This window comes from Podarcis cretensis (assembly GCF_951804945.1).
Source record: "Podarcis cretensis genome assembly, chromosome: 4".
NCBI lineage: Eukaryota > Metazoa > Chordata > Lepidosauria > Squamata > Lacertidae > Podarcis > Podarcis cretensis.
In genome coordinates, this window is record NC_137173.1 from 36,566,721 (window position 1) to 36,587,423 (window position 20,703).

Genomic DNA, 20,703 nt, shown 5'->3' on the forward strand with positions numbered 1-20,703 from the left:
TTTCTTCAGGCCACACCTCCTCCCCAAGATGCTCCACCTGTGCCTCAGCACTCTCCCCAAGTGCTTTCACATGTTTGCAACCAGTGCTTCCTCCCCCCTAAAAAAATGTTTAGGGGTACTCTCATGTTCCTACTCATATTGAAATACTGCCCCTCAATGAGGCCAAACTTATTCACAAAATGTTTAGGGGTATGCGTACCCCTGCGTACCCCCAGAAAAAAGCACTGTTTGCAGTATATCCTTACCTTCTGATAATTGTGGGAACTGATACTGCATTTAGCCTATGTACACACTGAAGGTTTGAGGTGAGGAGACATTATCTCAACACCCTACCACCACAATGCACTGTATGTTGGTTTCTGTTTCCTTCACTGTGCAGCGAAATGCTTGTCACGGGACATTGTTTTGCATTCCACAGTCAGAGTACTGTTGGGTTCCCACGGGAATGGGAGACTGGATGTGACGTTCACCGGTTTCCTGTTTTTCACTGTTTCTCTCGGTGTTCTTTGTTTCTGAGAGGAGTTGCTTCTCTGCTCTCACAGAGGCAAGATGCATGTTTGTATTCTCTCAGCATAGAAGTGTAAATAAAGTTAAGAATGTGGCACATACTGCTTATCTTCCGCTGTGTGTGACGACGCTCTGTTTGGGCTCCAGAGAAGATGAGCCTGTATCAGCTTCAGCTTCAGATGGGCTGAAGCTGGTCAAAATCTCACACTATATACACTGGGCTACAGACCTGGCCCAGGTTGACCACGTTTTGCTATTCATCTTTACTGCAAATTAGGACAATTAATGGGCCAACATGGGCTGGCTCAACATTCTTCTTCCAGTCAGGCTTCCTATCTATTAGGAAAGATACCTATTCTTAATAGCTCCCACTTCTTTCACTTCCAGTGTAGCACAAAAGGGCCAAGAAGATAGTACAGGAGGAAGCTGGAATGTAGATGTGGACTCTGAGTCTAAACAGGTAAGCATTCTCTATATGTAATTATTGTTGATAACACCACATCTGACATTAACATTTGCAAAAAATTTATATTACTTCCATTCAGCAAAACTTCATGCAATTGTGTGTCGGCACTGATTGTATGTGTGGCCCATCCATGTGGCGATAAATTGTGTGGTTGTTGTGGCTTGAAAATGAAAGCCACACTGACTGTGTCTTCGGATCCCATAGCGGAAACAGCAAATTCTAAAATCATTCATTTTGTGCAATCTTTAGTGGGGTATGAGCTTAGTGGGTGCCTGCAGGTGACTGTGTGAGAGAAACTGGACATAGGTATCTTCTTGTGGCACCAGGCCATAGGTATCTTCTTGCGGCAACTGTGTATGCTGACAAGGATTGCGGGGTGGGCAAACCCACACATGTGGATGCTGGGAAATTCTATCTGAGGAAACGTATGTGGAATAACCATTTTTCATTTATGATGGGATATATCTAAACACAGCAAAAGCTGAAGCCAGCAGATGGACAAAATGCTATCTCCTACAATTGTAGCAGATAGAATATTGTTTTTGCTGAAAAGTAAATTTCCTTTGTCACACATTTGATCCATAAAAGTGGATAAACTTACTTTGCTGACAGTCTGTATACTCCTGGGAAAGAGAAACAAAAAAAGCCACCCCTGCAAGCCCGTATTTCTCTCCCCTCCCCCGTCTCTTCATATTTCATTCCAAATAACTGCCATGTTGTATTACCATATAAATCACAGGCCTTGTTCCTCAAGCACATGGTCCACCTTGATATCTAATTAGTGGCATTTGACATAAATAGGAAATGATTAAATTGCCTTGCTGTGAGCAGGAAGAAACAGCTTAGCCTGCAATCAAAATTAAGGGACTGGGCAAGCCTTAAAGCTCCATAGGTGTCCTATGCATACTATGTAACTGTGAGTCATTCTGTTCTCATTTATATTGGCTGCTTCATACAAATTGTGGGGATTCTCTATTCTGCATGTGGGTCTCCCAAATTCAGAAGAAAACGCTATTCCTATTAGCAGGTGCACATCTGGGTTGTTGTTGTTGTTGTTGTTGTTGTTAATTAAATTTACTAGTCACCTCCCACCTGTCCCACAAAACACACACACCTCAGAGCAACTTAAAATATGATACGGAATTAAAACCAATATAAAACCAAAAATAAAAAATAAAATATCAGATACATATACAGTGGACTAATGCATACTACCCACTAAAGGAGGCCACAATATCTGAAACTAATCTGGCTGAAGGCCCAAAGATTTTTGCATGGCACTTAAACGTAGCCAGTGATGGTGCTTCCCTGGGGAGAGCATTCCATGTGGGGCGGGGAAGCCACCACTGAAAAGGTCTGTCCTTGTGTTCCCATCCTACACATCTTTCTTGGAGAGGGTACACATAGAAGGACCTCACGTGATGAGCGAGGGGTTCGGGTCAGTCCCCTTGTATATATTACAGCTGCAGTACTGTAGTGACTGCCAAGTGATCTATGTAGAAGTCTGCTTCCTGGGCTGTTACAAGAATTGGTCTATAAACAAGTTAATTGAATTTTTTTTTTTTTAATTCAAGTATATAAGCTTTATCCTTGTGGGGTCTATGTTTCAAAGTTTTGGTAAATAAAATAATATACTTTTGAAATTAGGTTGGGATTGTGTTCAAGAGGAGATGCTATATAAATATCAGGTACCCTTTTTAATTTTGGGTTACATGATAGCAGCTAGTGGAAATGAATTCCACATTTTAATAGATTATAGTATTTATACAGAATACCAATAAGGAGTTCATTAAAATAGTGCTAGCTAAATGTCAGGCACATTTACTCTTAATTATTTTTTTCTATATCCCACTGGAACAGCAAGCAGTTATATTACGTGTCAGATAGGGTGTTGCTTTCAATTGTTTTATTGCAGTATTATATATAGCTGTTTAGATCCTGAAGTTTAGCAGGGCTGCATTCACAGGGCAGTTTATCCCATTTCCCCAATGTTTCCCTAACTGCTAATTCCTACATTATATTTGAACATTCACATTCATAATAAAAGCCACTTCTGGAAAGCCAATGGAATATAGCGCTTGTTTAGTGCTCATTTCCATGTTATTTGATGGCAGGGAGAAAAAATCTGTAGCTGATTAACCAGGAAAATTGCAGAAGTAAAGTCACAAAATTTGGGGTAGTATACTGATATGTAGTTATTTCCTGCTGTTTTCATAGGGAATCATGGAGGAACAGTTGTGCACATGTGCAAAAAGTATGGGGCAATGAGGTTCATTGTTGTGTCACACCATGGCCACAGATGTGGATGATGTAGTTTTGTATGACATGCTGGTATATCAGTAAAAAGTCACAGTTCCATAATACCAAGTGCTTTGAAAGGAACATTGTGAAATGGGACAGAACAGCTAGGATTACAATAAGGAAAACAAATGCAATATTGCCCATGTCTGAATGTACCCATGGTGAGGTAGACTCACACACACCAACACAATGAAAACTACTAAATGTATCAGTTTGCAAACATTGATTGCCACATTGGTTGTCACATTGGTTGTCAGCAAAAAAAGCTCAACAACTTTTCTGTCCAAATTTTCACTTTTTGAAATATGGCAACCCTAAAATATTTAGAGTGTGACGCATCAGGAGAGTGTTGTTTTCTTGGTCAAAGATCAACAAGCATTCACAGGTCCCTGGTTCTTTGGAACAAGTGCTGAGTGTTTAAATAAACTTTGGTACTATGCTACATGCTGGGTTGTAGGAAGCAAATGTCATTCAAGTCTGACATGGCATTGCTGTTTTAGCTTCTTGGAAAAGACTGTTTGTGTGTTGAATGTAGTGTTCTCATAAATGAACTGAAGTTAGCCTTTATGTGCTGGTTTTATTTGGAATCAAGAAATATTTTTGTATCCAGGAACAAGAGCTGTTATTGGAAATGAAAATGGGGAATTATTCACAGCTGGGGTACACCAAACAGCATAGAAATTATGCATGCAGCACACACTCTAGGCAAGTTTTTATTATACATGTTGCTTTACCTTATAGCCCTGCAATAGGTAAAGGTAAAGGTACCCCTGCCCGTACGGGCCAGTCGTGTCCGACTCTAGGGTTGTGTGCTCATCTCACTTAAGAGGCCGGGAGCCAGCGCTGTCCGGAGACACTTCTGGGTCACGTGGCCAGTGTGACGAAGCTGCTCCGTCTACCTTCCCGCTATAAAGCAGTACCTATTTATCTACTTACACTTAAGGGTGCTTTCGAACTGCTAGGTGGGCAGGAGCTGGGACCGAAAGATGGGAGCTCACCCTGCTGCGGGGATTCGAACCGCCGACCATGCGATCGGCAAGTCCTAGGCGCTGAGGTTTTACCCACAGCGCCACCCGGGTCCTAGCCCTGCAATACCATGGATATAAACAGAAAGAACTGTATCCTATGTTAGTCCTACTCAAAGTTGAACCATTGAAAATAATGGATGGGTCTAATTTAGGTTAATTCATTTCAGTGGGCCTATTCTGATGATTACTTAGTGGCTGGTACAGTTGTTCCATGACCTGTTCCCAAATAAACTTAGAAAAACACATTGCAGGTATAGTGGTACCTCGGGTTAAGAACTTAATTCGTTCTGGAGGTCCGTTCTTAACCTGAAACTGTTCTTAACCTGAAGCACCACTTTAGCTAATGGGGCCTCCCACTGCTACCGCCGCGTGATTTCTGTTCTCATCCTGAAGCAAAGTTCTTAATCCGAGGTACTATTTCTGGGTTAGCGGAGTCTGTAACCTGAAGCGTCTGTAACCTGAAGCATCTGTAACCCGAGGTACCACTGTATTGGTAAGTTATCCTAAACAATGCCCTGTGCACTAAGTAATTCCTGTTTGTTCACGGAGTGATTTTACAAAATAAATTGCTTCATTTTGTGGTCAATGAGGGGAAAACCAAGGAATCCTTGTGGGGATTTTGCATTGACATTTCCTGCCATTTTGCAGCAATAAATTTGCTAGCACATTTGCAAAGTGAAGTAGGGTCCAGTATGGTTTCAAATGGGATGGGGAACTCCATGTTGAGATTCCTGCACTGCAGGGAGTTGGAAGGGCCCAAGAGTCACCTAGTCCCACTCTGCAGTTCTATGAAGATCTGGGAAACCTATGGAGCCAAAAAGTCTGTTTTAAACTCACCCAGTGGGAAATATCATTACTTCAAGAATTGACTTTTGATGTTCATGGAAACAAGGTATTGCTTTCCTTGTTCATCTCACCACATTCTCCCTTCCCTTTTTATCGGTAGGTGCCTATCAAAGGGCCAGTTTTGGAGTTGCCATAGTGACTTAGTCTGACGCCCATGTAAGAGTACAATTTGCAGCCTTTCTTCACCCTTTTTAAATGCAGGGTCATTCAGAGACGTGGAAACAAAAGTCTTGGAATCAAGTTCAAAATTTAATAATCATCATCATCATCGTATCGTAGTTGGAAAATTGAAGAGTGAACAGAGCAATTGAGTTTTCTTATGAAGTCAAACTCCCCCCCCCCTCAAGTCTTCCAACCCTCTGAGAGGTGGCTCTTTTAATCTAATCATTTTGTTTCTTACTACTTCTTTGTTAAAGAAAAGAAGAGCTTGGTTGGCACAGAAATAGAAGCAGGAAGAATTACCGATGAAAGAGGAGTGGCAGATGAAATTAATGGACTATGCAGAATTGGAAAAGATGACAAGGAGAATTCGAAACCAGTGGGACCAGAAATTCTTGAAGGATTGGAGTAAATACATGAATTATTTGAAAAACAATTGTAATCAACTGACTACGCTTGTAGGATTACAAGAAGTTTTGTAAGGAGAACTGTATGAAATATTACAGAAAAAAATTCTGAGAATGGATTTTAAGTTATGGACTATTAAAAGTAATAGTTAAAATAATGAAATGCAAGATTAAGAGATGAAGGTTGAAAATCACTAGACGTAGTTGATGGAAGTCCTAGGCTTATAGCCAAAATGTTGTATAAGATGAGAGGAGAGGTTATGTTCTGTTTGGAAAATATATACAAAAACTAATAAAAATATATTTAAAAAGAAAGGAAGGAAGAGCTTGGATAACTATGATGGTGAAAGGAAGGTGTGCAAATAATAATCGTATATTGACGAGAAAACCCTTTGAACTTTGTGCATCCCTTGTGGCCCATGATATTCCCCTCCCCCCAAAACAAAGCACTCAGACTTGTCAGGGCTGGCAGTTGAAACTTCGTTTAATATTTGTGACGGAACAGTATCCTTCATTGCATCTAAGAGCAATGGACTAGTATACTGGCCACAGGGTAAGTTGCACAGCTCCCAGAGCTTAGGGGAACAGTGACAGGGGAGGGGGGGTTTCAGAAGAAACTTTTCACCACCTGAGGTGGCCAATCCTAAATATATTTACTCAGACAAAACTCCCATTAAGACTACAACCACTCTGGGCTATTTTGCAGAAACAACAGGACATGAATTTAATTTGATAAATAAAACCCTGTCCTCACTTACCTGAAAGTAAGTCCCATTAAATTCAATGGGATCTACTTCTGAGATCTTGAGGCAGGATCCCCTAAATTTGCAATCTCGGCATTAAGTACTGCATTTTTAATACATGGACCTGTTCTGCCTTTAATACATGAGACATTGCCCACTTTAGTTTATGTATGTGTTTGGAATTTGGAATTTTTAGTTGGAAGCCTCTTTAAATAAATTGGGAAAGTGGAAAATAAAGTGTGCAATTATTTTAGAGGTTCTGCAGAGAGAGAAATGCAGCAGCAGTAACAACAACAATAATAGAAACAACCACAATCATAATAACAATATGAACTCTTTAGGTATGAGCTGAGTATGGGGGAAGGTGTGTGTGTGTGTGTGTGTGTGTGTGTGTGTGTGTTCCAGAATCAATTCTGGGCAAATCAAAGATCAGTGTGTATCTTTTCAAGAGAAGTTTATTAGAAGAAAGTGAACCTGAGCTTCTAGATAACAGCTGCTTACTTTTAAATTTGCTAATTTGCTGTGAAAAATGAAGCCATTTAATGCCATTAGGAAATTTAAACCTTGGCTACTTCATATTTTCAATTTGTGCATCTAAGTAGTCTTGGAATTGTGGGGTTTCTTTTTCAGGGGAAAAGATTTGACGGTTTTATTTTTCTTTAAAAATAATAATCATGTAATAATTTAAGTGGTTTTTTTATTTTGAAAAGAATCACGTGATGCCACCTTTTTGAATGTAGGAATGAGGCTTGATTTGCTATTCTCCTCTACCTTTTCTACATTATTAACCTTGTAAGCTCTTGGCGGGGAGTGTGAGGTGTTGGTGGGGAAGAACATGAGTCCATAAGCATTTTTGAAACCTAATGGATCCATAATTGGCCAGTTATACATTTCAATCCCCTTCAGCATTCACAACACCAGCATGATACCTTTGCAAAGGGTACACAGTGGTGGCATGATCTGGGATAGAAAATGAATTAATGGCATATTGATTGTGCTGAAAACAAGGTGCTAAAGAAGACAGCGTTTTAGAGAAAAGGCAGTGAAAAATTGAGCTTGGGGATAATAGTTTTAAATTATTATTATTATTATTATTATTATTATTATTATTATTATTAGCAAATTTTAAAGTTAGCTAGCATGGAAGCCCCCAAATCTGAAATGTGGCTGGGTTAATTCTCTTTGTAGGGGCTGTCATGACTCTCCACATCTCATCTCCCCATATGGAAGGGGAGGAAAGTGATGTCTATTTTAATTTTTAAACATTTCAAACTGTAAGGTGGCTAGCATGTAAAGAACCTGGGGGTACCCACCTGAAATCTGAGAGAATTTCATGCCCCCTGTCAAGGTTGGCTCAGCTGCAGATCAGCACAGAGACTCAGAGACAAGCAGTGAAGTTGATTATTTATTCAAGGAAACAGAATACAAACAGAGAAACTTATGGGATGGAGAAGGAAGTAATCACAGGGTGATGGAGAATGGTGAGGGGATGGAGGTCAATGGACAGAAACCAGAGCAGCAAGACCCACCACCAGAGCCAGAGAGGGCCCTGTCCCCATAAACATGACAGGCTCTGAGGTGTAAGGAGCAACGACAGTGGCACTCTAGGTGGCTGAGGCAGGCAAGGGCCCACAGCTCAGATCCCTAGCTGGCCAGGTGGGGCTCGCTAGCTCTGGGAGGAGGGATGTGATTCCTCAGCTGGAGTAGACTTGGAACAGGTGAGGGTCACCTGCCTCATCAAGCCCAGATGCTGCAATCAGCAGGCAAAGTACAAAAGGGAAGCAGAACTGAGATGCTGGGTCTGGTCAACTGCCCATGTCGAAGGACCATGCCTTGGACCTCTATGGGACCATGCTTCGGGTTTGACTCTGAACTTTATCCTGACAGCGGGACTTCAGACTTGGTTACTTGGATTGACCCTGGACTGTGTTTCCTGATCTTTGGACTTTGGATTTTAGACTTTGGACTTGGCTTGTGTGGCTTGACCCCTAGACTTCGGATTTTGGACTTGACATACTGTACTGACTTACTGCCAGGTAGGCCAGGGGCTCAGGACAGACTGCATCATTACAGCCTCAGCCCCCAACTCTTCCTCAGCTGCCTGTCATATGTCTGCAGTATTTTCTACCTCTTCTTTCTCTTACTCAAACCTGTTTCTTGTTCAACATCCAACCATTCTGTCCCCCTTCATCCTCTGACCTGTCTTTAGTACCCTGACACCACTTCCCTGGCTCTGAGCCTTCCTCTTCGGAGGCATTCCTGTGGGCTTCTCTGGCTGGAGCCTTCCATCACTTCTCATTGTCCAGCCAGTACTCCCCTGTGTAAAAAAAAATCCAAGAAAATTCTTGGCATTTTGGTTTTGTCAATGGTTTTTCAAGTCAATGGAATTTATGGAGAGCTGCACTTTGCAGATCACGAACAGGATTTGGATCCAGGGTGAGCTGGAACATGTCCAGATCAGTCTGAACTAAATCAGGCCTGATCCAGATTTTACAAATTGTGGCCACAAATTGAATTGGAGCATCTTTGCCCAGCCTTAGTTGACACACAGCCCTAACTGCACAGCCACAAGTGGCCTTACAAAACGTTAAATGGTTAATGCTTTCGAATTGATAGATAACCCTTTCATGTGTTTCACATGTAATACTGCAAATTTTAATTAAACAATTAATGAGCATGGTTCATCAGTGAAAGCTGTACCTGAAGACTTCAGACAATCATTTGCATCAATATCTGCCATCCACTTTGGAGTGCTCTCATAGAGCTTCATTGAATTTTGCTACTATTTACTAGAAATTACTACTAGCTGGGAAAATATAATACAATGGCAACACAGAGGTCCTTTTTAAAAAACAGAGTATGCTAACCATGGAGGATATTTAGAAAGCTGTGCATGACAAAATGGTCTTGTGCCAGTACTATCATGCCTGAAATCGTAACTTTGTTAGGGTCCAGCATTGTGTAAGCAGCTCAAATTGTAAAACATATGATGGAGGATTTGCTTTTGATGTGTAGTCTCCTATATTCAGCTTTCCCTGTCATTCAAGTTGTGCTGTACTGGTAATTTCCTCAATATTTTCAGTCATGATGTTGTCATGCTCTGCCCATGACCCTACCTGGATATTTTTGTCTCTTTTGAGGAAGACACATTGGTTTCTACTTGCAGGATGTCTGAGAAAGTAGCATCCTCAGTTTGTGTCATGGGCCCACTAGCTGTCTTACACTTTTTGAAGTAGTTGTGGATATCCACTGCTGCTTTGCTTCCTCCCTCTAACAAACTTACAAAGAAAACCCTTGTGCTTTTTTTTTGTTTAACTTTCAGCCAATCAGAATGCTTGTTTCCCAGGAAAATGATTTTTTTGCTACCCATTTCATGAGAACCTTGTCGGAACTTTTGGTTACTATTCTGCTGGGTTACCTTCAGTTTCTATTCTTGGCCACTGCTCCCTACCCACCTGCCCCTCATAAAGCAAGGCTGGGTCTAGCAACATTGCTAAGCTCTTCACCCAAATACAAAAAGAAACCACAGTCCTGTTGTTCACTGTACTACTAGGTTTACTGTTATATTTACGCAGAAGCAGCATCATTAGCATAACTTCCAAGTCCCCGGATTTTTCAGAGACAGGTTTGGGATTGCAGAAGCCATCCTGGTTTCTGATTTGATCCTGGAAAGTCCCAGTTTTCCTTTTTCCTTCCCTAAACATCTTGGAGAATAATTAATAGTGGGATGCATAGGGGCAAAAACAGAATCCTGTTTCTACCGAAAATAAAATGCCGGGACCAAATGAAGGAAATGGTGGAAGCTGGCATACGAAGCTGTTTTTTCAACAGTCCTGTGAGGTTTAGTTAAGCAGAGATTGTAATTGGCTCAAGGTGACAATTATATGCATATATGATGGCTATTTGTGCGGTGAGATCAAATGAGGAAGAAGCTTTCTGATGTAAATAGAATGACCCTATTTTCATCTAAGAAATGTTGCATTAGAGCTGAACAAGCAGCCTCCAATCTTGGCTCCCTGCTGCCCCAGGAGGGCTCTTCTCCAGAAAAGTGCAGAGTGTCCAAGTCTGGAAACCATTCTCAATAGGAATGGTCTCAAAAATCACTCCTGTTGACTAGCTGGGTTTGTCTGTGCTTTACAATAAATACATTTAGGATTCCATTGAAGGCAAGCACCGCTCTTATGGAGACCAGTTACTTCCCAGCCTTCTTAAGATTTAAGTTCATGTATTATTCTTTTTGAACATTTTGAGTGGCAAATCTGAATGGGGGGGGGGGGAGAGAAAGAGATGGAAAGAGAAACTCCACTGTTTTACTCATCTTCTCCTTGATGCGTATAGCTAAAACAGCACTACTGTGTCACATAAATGGATGTTCAGTCAGCTTCACATAAGGCAATTAGAGCTGTGATCTTGAGCTAAAATGTAACGAAGATAAATTTGCCTTGATAGCTGCCTCTTGGTGAGTTTTCCTGTGAAAGATATCTAACCCTGGGAAAATAAATTATTCTTCCATCACTGGGTTGTAGGTAGATCACAATAAGATTTCAGGAAATGAGATCCATCTCCCTCTTCTGCTACTGTGCTTAGAGATGTGAAGGCAAAGAAAAAAGATCATTGGGTGAGGCTTTTTAAAGGCCCGGTGTATAAGAAATAAAATAAAAATGGAAATTTGCAGGAATAATTTTTTAATTAAATATTTTCACTGTCAGAAAAATCAATGATATTATGTTAATTGCATTACAGGGATACTCATTTCTGAGCTTTATTGGAAACACAAGTTTCCTTCAGCATTACAACATGAAGGTTCACATACAGTTTGTATACACAAACAAAATAACCTCCCCCCATTTCTCTACCACAATGCTAATGATTTATATTTTCAACTTCTTTATATACAAAAAACCCATTTTCCCTATTTTAAATTTATTTGTTGCACTATATTTATACCCCATTCCTTCAACACAACCGTGCTCTTAGGGTGGCTCCCAGTAACATGGGAAAATACATAATATAATCATAAAAACAATTATAACATTGAATTGTAAGTCATAATTAAGTTGGCTAATTTAAAAGCCTGGGGCAATAGAAAGGTCTTAGCCTTCTAAGATTCTAAAATGATATCAGTGAAGATGCCTTACGAAAAGGCATCCAAATGATAGGCTCCCATGAAGGATGGAAGAATATGCTAATTTCAGTTCCTCTGCTCTTCATTTTCCCAATCTTCTGTTCAGTTCCCCACATTCCACATTACTTTTTTTTTTTTAGTTCCTTGTGAAAATTCACCAGCCTTTTAGTGTGTGCGTATGCTAGCAATGCCCCCTAACAGTGCATCATTTTATGTTGTTTTTACTAATATCTTCATTTTATGCACACTTTCCCTAATATCTGCACATTACTTGATTGGAGAACTGCAATGTAAATTCAGAAAAGTGAAAAAAAAATGGACACTGTCTTCTGGGTTCACATATTATTTCAAAAACTACAAATTAGAGGACTTTGAATTATAGTATGAACCTGACTGAATTATCCCACCCTCAGAACCACATCCTAGAAGCCTCTGTTACTTATCACCTCCTTATTCAGGAAGTAGAAGCAGATGAAGAGCCTCTGATAGTGATCTCAGTGAGTGGGTGGGGGAAGACAGTCCTGCAATAAGATATCCAGTGCATGGCAAGGGGGGAATTGAAAATAAGAATAAGAATAAAAATAAATTTATTATTTATACCCCACCAATCTGGTTGGGTTTTCCCAGCCACTCTGGGCGGCTTCCACCAAAATATTAAAATACAGTAGCATTATCCAATGCCCTGTTAGGTCCTTGCTGCTCTCCTCTCAGTGCCCCACCCTGTAATGACCAGATAACCAGCTACATGGGGCTTCTGAGTCATCACTGTTGCAGCTACCAGCTTTGACCTTCCCTCGCTTATGTTCATGTGGAATTAAATGGCAGTGGTGACAGAAGTGAAATGGACTAGGAGTCAATGGCTGCTCAATATCCAGGTCAAAATTAGAGTGCCACTACCACTGAGAAGTTATTTGTGAGCATGGTGAGGAGACCTGGGGCTGCAACAGTACTGTTTCCATGGTGCAAGTGGATGTAGATCTAGGAAGCATTAACCCTGGTGAGCCTTGATGGTCGGCAGTATGCAAATACTGCAACCAGGATCCCATCGACAATATACATTTAAAGCAGTACAGTGGTACCTCTGGCTATGAACTTAATTCGTTCCAGAGGTCTGTTCTTAACCTGAAACCTTTCTTAACCTGAGGTACCACTTTAGCTAATGGGGCCTTCCACTGCTGCCACTGCAACCGCATGATTTCTGTTCTCATCCTGAAGCAAAGTTATTAACCCGAGGTACTACTTCCAGGTTAGCGGAGTCTGTAACCCAAAGTGTTTGTAACCCGAGGTATCACAAACATTTTAAACAATCTTCGCTTTTCCCAGAAAAACTTGGAATCTGTCATTCACCAAGGGTGCATTCATTAAGGAGACCCCTATTGCTGCTGCAGAGCTACAATTTCCAGAGAGGTTTAAAACTAAATCCCTCTTTCCTGGGAACTATGTAGTTTAAGAATGCTGCACCTTTCATCCCTTCTTTGACTGAGCCTATGTCTAACAGCCAATGATGCATTAAACCCGCTGGGTTTGCCCTCCTCATAAGCAACAGACTTTCTAATCATTGCAATGTCATTTTTTGAATACACAAGCTTGCTAAGCTACTTGAGAGGAGTTTTCAGGGTTTGAATAGCCTGTAGCCTAAAAGCCATCATGTTGCTTAATGAGGATGGTGAACCCACCATAGACTCTAGAAGGAATTTTAATGATTCCATAAGCAACAACTGCAACCAATTGCTTGTTTCAGTGCTTGGCTGAGGTTCTGTATCTTTCTCTTGTTATTTCGCGGGGAAGTTCTTGAAAAGTTCAGATCTATGCAGGAGGCCTCTGCTGCTTGGATAACTTGCAAGCCATTAATAGTTTGTTTCTCTAAGCAAGTGTTACAGCTGAAGGCAGCGGCACTAGCTCCGGGATGAAAAAAACTATTTTCTTTCCCTTTTCTGCTAGAAAAAAAAAAATCTTTACTGCTCACTCAGATTAGCTTGGAATTGTTGAATATTTGGCTGGCTTTCAGCTTTCAGTCTTCATGAATGTGTTGACTGATCAGAATGCAGCCCATCACTTTTCTAGAGGGTGATGCCAAGGCATTTTACCTGCAACTTCACAATGCAGTCAATGGCTCCTACAGGCAGCTCTTTAAGTACCAAGGCCTACATGAGGGCAGCTAGGCAAACGAGGAGGCAAAAGAGAGACCCTATGTCTCTATGCTTACATTTGTGCTTTACTCGAAAGAGCTTCTCCAGTTCTTCCCTGACCAAGGGACAACTTAAGTTGTCCGGCTCAGACAAATATGGAACTGACAATGCAGAAAAGATGTTCTATTTCAGCGGCAATCTCTGGAAGAATCTTGTGTGAACTGGAAGAATGTATTGGTGGTACTTTAAATCTGAAGCAACCATACTTCTCTACATCTTTCTCTACATCTGAGAGCCAGCGTAGTGTAGTGGTTAAGAGCGGTGGACTCGTAATCTGGGGAACCGGGTTTGATTCCCCGCTCCTCCACATGCAGCTGCTGGGTGACCTTGGGCCAGTCACACATCTCTGAAGTCTCTCAGCCTCATTCACATCACAGAGTGTTTGTTGTGGGGGAGGAAGGGAAAGGAGAATGTTAGCCGCTTTGAGACTCCTTCGGGTAGTGATAAAGCAGGATATCAAATCCAAACTCCTCTTCTTCTTCTTCTTCTTCTTCTTCTTCTTCTTCTTCTTCTTCTTTCTCAGCTCTTGTTTTTGCTGGTCAAAATTGCAATAGAACATTGCCTAAGGTGACAGTGATGAATTAAGTTTTATTGCTCTTAGTGTGAAATGGTGTGGCTGTAATATAATGTCTAAGCATCTCAGAAACATTTAAGCAGTTCGCCAGTGAAGGATGTGATGATGAAGATGTGAAATTAAACTAAATGGTTTCAGCTATGGGCAATAAATGATTTGTAACAACAACAAAAAAACTTCCCAGGGTGAGCCTTTCTATTCCTCGCCAATAAACACCAGCCTCCATGAAATTTACCTGCCTAATTAATCACTCAGTGTCTTGCATCTACTAGATAGTCTTTCCTTTTCCTGTGCAAGCTAGTAAATATCTGTTAATTTGCTTATCTAATTTCCTTGGGTCAATTAAAGTGCCATGTTTTCATATTTTCTATAGTATGTCTAATGTATAGCATGATAAGCCTAAAGTCATTGGCTGAGAGCCAGCATAGGTCATACCCAGAGAAGACCCATTGAAATCACTGGGAAGAAGTATTTTTATGGGTCTACTTTTGAGTATGACTTTGTTGGATAGCATCCATTTAATTTTCTTAGTGACATGAATATAGGTTTCAGAGCTAGAGTGAAATTTCAGAGCAGTTCAAAACTCAGCAACCTTTCAGACTTCAGATTGAATTTATAATTTTGGACAAGCACAAATTTCAGTTCTGAAATTGATAATTGAAGAAAAGTTATAAAAAAAGATATCTAAATGGTGATGGATTATGGACCATTAATTGCTCTGTTCAACTGTTAGGTCTAGTAATGTTCAAATAATGTGTGGAGGGGACTGCATGTGTTGTGCTTATCCTCACCATTCCCATTGCACCAGCTCTATTGCTGGCTTTCATGCATTCAGCATGAAGGTGTGAAGGGACTTTTTAAGCATTCTCAGTTGAATGCACTTAGAAGCTTCCCTGCAATGGGCAACCCTGATTCTGCAGTCAGTGACTGTAGGGGAGATTCTAAGCATGCTCAGCTGAATGTGCTCAGAATCTACCTTCAGGCCCTTCCATGGTTTTCAGAAGTGCAATGGGTGGGACATGTTGGGAGCCCCTGAGTAGATGTAGTATCTGAATATAGAGTTATCTGAATATCCAGCCAGAATATAACAGTTATAGGCCCTATTGCTTTCAGTAGGACTATTAGGCATTAAGAGATTAACCCTCTCCTCAAAGTGCTTACATATGGCTAGAATAGCTTGTCTAATTAAGTGCTTTTTCATGTGAGAAAGCTCAAACCCCCAAAGTATCAGCAATGTTGGGCAGGAGGAGGGTAACTTTCTATTAAGAAAACATTTATTTATTTATCATGCTAGCAAATTTTAATTAGGAGCATCTGCTAGAGAATTCTCTCCACTCTCCAATTTTGTTTGTCTCACACTGTGATGAACATAAACTATATTGTTTTTCATGTCATCTGTTCTTTCTGTATACTTGCACGCTGCTTGGTGTCTCTTACATTCTGGTGCTCATATAACCTTTATGCAAAGTGCATGTGGAATGGAAATGCGACTTCTTTAAATATGTAATTAATACCTGCATGTTTAAATCGCCTCTGGGGAACTCTTGCTCACAGGGGTACGTCAGCTTTCATTTAGTATATGAGCTTGGTGTGTGTTTTTATGTATGTGTCTTTCACCTGTGGGACTCCTTTTATTTTGTTTGTGGAGATCTAAAGAAAGGCACATAGGCAATATTGTATGCAAATGTCCTCCCTGGAAAGCAAAATTGATCCCATTGTTCTGAGTTCTGGCTAATGAGCACCAAGACATTTCAATAATAGAAAAGTACCAGGCCTTTGCTTTATTACATTTGTATATAATTCTTTGATCAAGTGACACTGCTGGTTGTGGAAGGCTAAAGAGCAGTCCATAATTTCGCTAAAATTAGAGGGAGTCAAGTGATGAGACTATTAAAGACTCACTAACTCCCCACCCCACCCCACTGCCCCTTAACCCATGGCGGTGGAACCATCAAAGCCCTGCAAAGCTCATGCCAGCAGAGTAGAACAGAAGCAACAACTCAACCTTTTCCTTTTTTTGCCATCACTTGCTACTCCAACCCCTTTTCATATTTTGCCTTCCCTTAGGAAATGGAGAGTTAATCGACACAGTAGCTGGTCCACTTTTCCTCTCACCCCAGTGGATCTGGCCTTCCTGACCCACTTCTGACATGGCTCCTTTTGCCCTTTCCACTTTCAGAGCACCGAAGCTGGAGAAGCAACAGTGGCAGACCTTTCTGCTACTCCTGTGTGGCACTTTCTGAGGGTGAATCTCCCACCCTGCTCAGAGAAAGAGATCCACAATATCCTATGCCTCCTGGGATGCTCTCCCATGGGACCACAGAATTGTACCATATTTGACTTCTGACCCTATACACACACACACACACACACACAGAGAGAGAGAGAGAGAGAGAGAGAGAGAGAGAGAGAGAGATATTTCTGGCTATAGACATGCCTAATAGCCATGGTCACATGAAAGAAGTTTCTGCCTAAGTGAATAGCCAGCTCCAAACTAAGATATATTTGGGACCCCTGTAATTTAAATGTCCCCTTGCTCATACTGTTAGGAGTTCAGGGGCCAAATTAACCAGCAGGCCTGAGAATGTTAACAGTGATACAGAACAAAAAAAGTACATAATAGCGCCATCTGGCTCAGTTTAGCTGTGCTTAATTCTGTTTTCGCAAGCCTCTTTTGAACTCAAATCAAACAATTTCTGCCTCTCTATTTTAATTACCATTAGTGATACCATCTATAGATATTTTAATCTCTGCTTTGTTAGTGTAGTGATATTTGGCAGTTGGTCTAAAATAAACATTGAAATGCCTGCTGTGTAAGACTGTGCAAAATAGCAATTAGAAATTAAAACATTTTTTGTTGTTTCCCTTCTTTTGTGTGTCGAGCACACAGTGTCTATCAAGAGATAATTTGAATGGTAATTTTTAAACACACACACATGATACCCAGGTATCACAGAAATGTCATAGTGCTCTCCAATGTGCCTTTTGTCAGTTTAAATAGGTACACATTGTAACTTGTGCATATCAGGCATTGATTCATTGAGCTAGCCCTGTATTTGTGAATCGAGAAGTGAGGTGCATTAAGTAGCCATTCCCTGTTCAGGGATCAGGTACACATGCTCTCTATGTCAGTCTGAACTTCAAATGTTCCACAGTACTGGAGCACCAGGGCAGATATGCTTCTGTACACTAGCACATGGACTAGCAGTTTAAAACCTTCCAAATCTCCCAGTAAGGCATACTTACCCATAGTTTATGAGCATATAATTTGCTCATATTGTGGGGGTGCTTATTTTTTTTTGGGGGGGGGTGTTCAGATCAAATAGTGCACGCAGGGCGGAAGAGTCAAGGTGGTCCTGCTGAGGTCCTGTTTAGGGCAGTCTATACACCCCATCATCTTATGTATGCTTACTAATTTGAGTTTGTGAGAGAAGTGAAATGAGCTTTTTAGGATAGCTGTCATGGCCCTGGACCAGGAATCCTCAGATGCAGAGTCCTCTGGAAACAGAAAACCTGAGGGGGAGTTGGATCCACTCTCTGGTCCTTCCCATGTAAATCCACTATAGCACTAGAGCCTGCATCCCATCCCCTGAACCCTAAGAAGAAACCTCAGCCAACATACTTTTGATTAGGGATGGATCCAAGACCAAATTTCAACAGGTTCCAGTTACATATGGAAATAGAATAATGGATACACATGGATAATTTAGGGGGGATACACACCAAGGACTTTTAATTCTTAAAAATATAATATTCACAGGATGTACCAGTCTACTAATCTCCTCCTTCCTCTATGCCCTATTCTTTTAAGTATATGGGGTTCTAAGGAACTTCCAATTTTCAGAAATGCTCTTTGTCATCTCAGTGACAATGTGGGTAATGCTACCAGGTCTTTCTGTATGATGCCCTCATATGACAACAACACAGAAAACTAAGATAGTAACCTTGGACAATATGTAATTTTTGACCATCAGTTTTAAAATTAAGCAAATATAGTATACTAGACCTTGATCATGCCTATTGACAGAAACAGATGAACTAAAGTTTCTATATTACAAATCACTTTGATTATGTTAAATAGCATATTGATGCCAGGATGTTTTCAATATAGTACTATCAACACAGCTTTGTGAATGATTACAGTAATGGTTTTGCATATATTTCAGCTTTAATGGAATTGTCACAATCTCTACTTCTTACACTTCATTTCCCTCTGAGCACTATACTTGTGTTATTTTTTTATAAAGAACTTCCTGCAACTGATAAAATAGACCCTAGTCTATGAAAGTGTATACTATAATAAATTTCTTGGTTTTTAAGGGGCCGCTGGGCTCTTTCTTGTTATAATAAACAAGAGACTCTCCACTGAGCCTAGACCTAATTGTTGAAAGCTTCTTTGTAATCATAACCTTCTGTCAGCCAGTGAGGTCATTGCTTTGAATGGTTTCCCTTTCCCCAATGTCACCCATTTTGTAGACTGGGTCAGCTGCAAGTAACACTATTGAGCATCAACTATAATTTCTCCGGTTTATCCTTGAACACAGCACTCATCAGCTGGAACTTTTCCATCTACTTCCATCCCTTGCCTTCATCAGTGTGAGCTTAGGATGAAGTATTGGCTGGGAAGGAATGTTTTAAGCATTGCTCCCACCTGACAAACTTACGGTTATCTTAATATTTTTGTTTCCTCCTTTGATGTACAGAATGAGACTGTACTGAGGAAGCTTAAGTGTATATGTTATTTATCCCTACATGGTGAGTTGTTGAGCTCATAGTTTCAGCTGCAGGATATTAGCAGAGAACATTGTAATTGCATTCTTGGCTCTAAATTATAGAAAACCTGAAGCTGACCTTTTCTAGGAATTATAGTGGTACCTTGGGTTACAGACGCTTCAGATTACAGACTCCGCTAACCCAGAAATAGTACCTTGGGTTAAGAACTTTGCTTCAGGATGAGAACAGAAATCATGCTCTGGCAGTGCGGTGGCAGCGGGAGGCCCCATTAGCTAAAGTGGTACCTCACGTTAAGAACAGTTTCAGGTTAAGAGCAGACCTCCAGAATGAATTAAGTTCTTAACCCGAGGTACCACTGTAGTCCCTTAAAATAATAGGCCTAGACTGAGGATTTTCTTTTTAAAGAGAGAATATCAGTTTGCTAATTTACCAGGATATTTTTTGTAGGGGATCTAATTTCAATTTGCTTTTCAGATCAGGGTATGGTTTAAGTTGCAGAAAGATTGAGAATGAAAACTAGCATGAGCATTTCACCTAGTCCCCATTTGGCTATCAACACCCCTCCATTTGGTATTCCAGTTGTTGGTACCCAGATATCAACTGGAAGTAGTGCTGGGGGAGGTCAAGGACAGCATAACATTTGCTGTCCGTGATGTAGCCATTTGACCTCATGACCTACTAGCAAACAGAGGGATGGACCAACTTCCAATTTGCTTTGATTTAGGCTGCAGTCCTGACCATGTGTCAGGGAAGCACAAGCTCTACTAACTTTTAGGTCCTTTTTGAATACTTTCCTTTTTCAAACAGACTTCTTAATGTAGATTAACCCATATGGTATTTGTACTGAATTTGACATTTTATTATATGTTATAGTGCTTGTTGGTTTTGTTTCAAAATTGCTTTATATGAGCAATTGTTGTGACTTTTTTTATATAGATGTAATTGTTTTATGTCTTTTTAAATATTGCAAATCATTTCTTGATGCCTCATAGGAAGTGATATATAAATTAATTAAATAATAATGCTATATACTCAAAAGCAGTTCCTATTGCATTCAGTTGGGCTTACTCCCAGCAGGTAAATTGGGTAAGGATTATGATACTTGTTTGCCTTATATTGTAGCCTGTGTTGAAAGGCAAAATATACCCTTCTTTAATGGATATCCCATAGAGATCATGCCCCAAGGCATGATTAAACAGCTGTGTCTTTGCCAGGCATAAAGGGTCCAGATTTATCTAATCGGTCCCCCCAGTGGAATTCTGTGGAATAAATTCCACAAGAACAATGGGGCTTCATCCATTGTTAGCTTGGTGGAGTCAGGAGAACCCCCAGAATGGGAGTAAGAGGGACAAGCAGAAATACTTGTTGATGCAGTGATCTCCTTAACACTAAGATGAACTCCCCCTGCATTTTACCACCTCACAGGATTCATACTTAGAACAGCCAACTAACTATTAATCTGAATTGTATGACATGAATGACAAATCCATATATAAGCCAAAAAGCCCCCCACCCCCCACTCCCCGTGTTTAACAAAAACATTTTAAATTTTATTCGGTGCCAGAAAAATGCATCATATCAATACTCTGGTAATTGAATAAAACAGAGGTAGGAAACAGGAAAA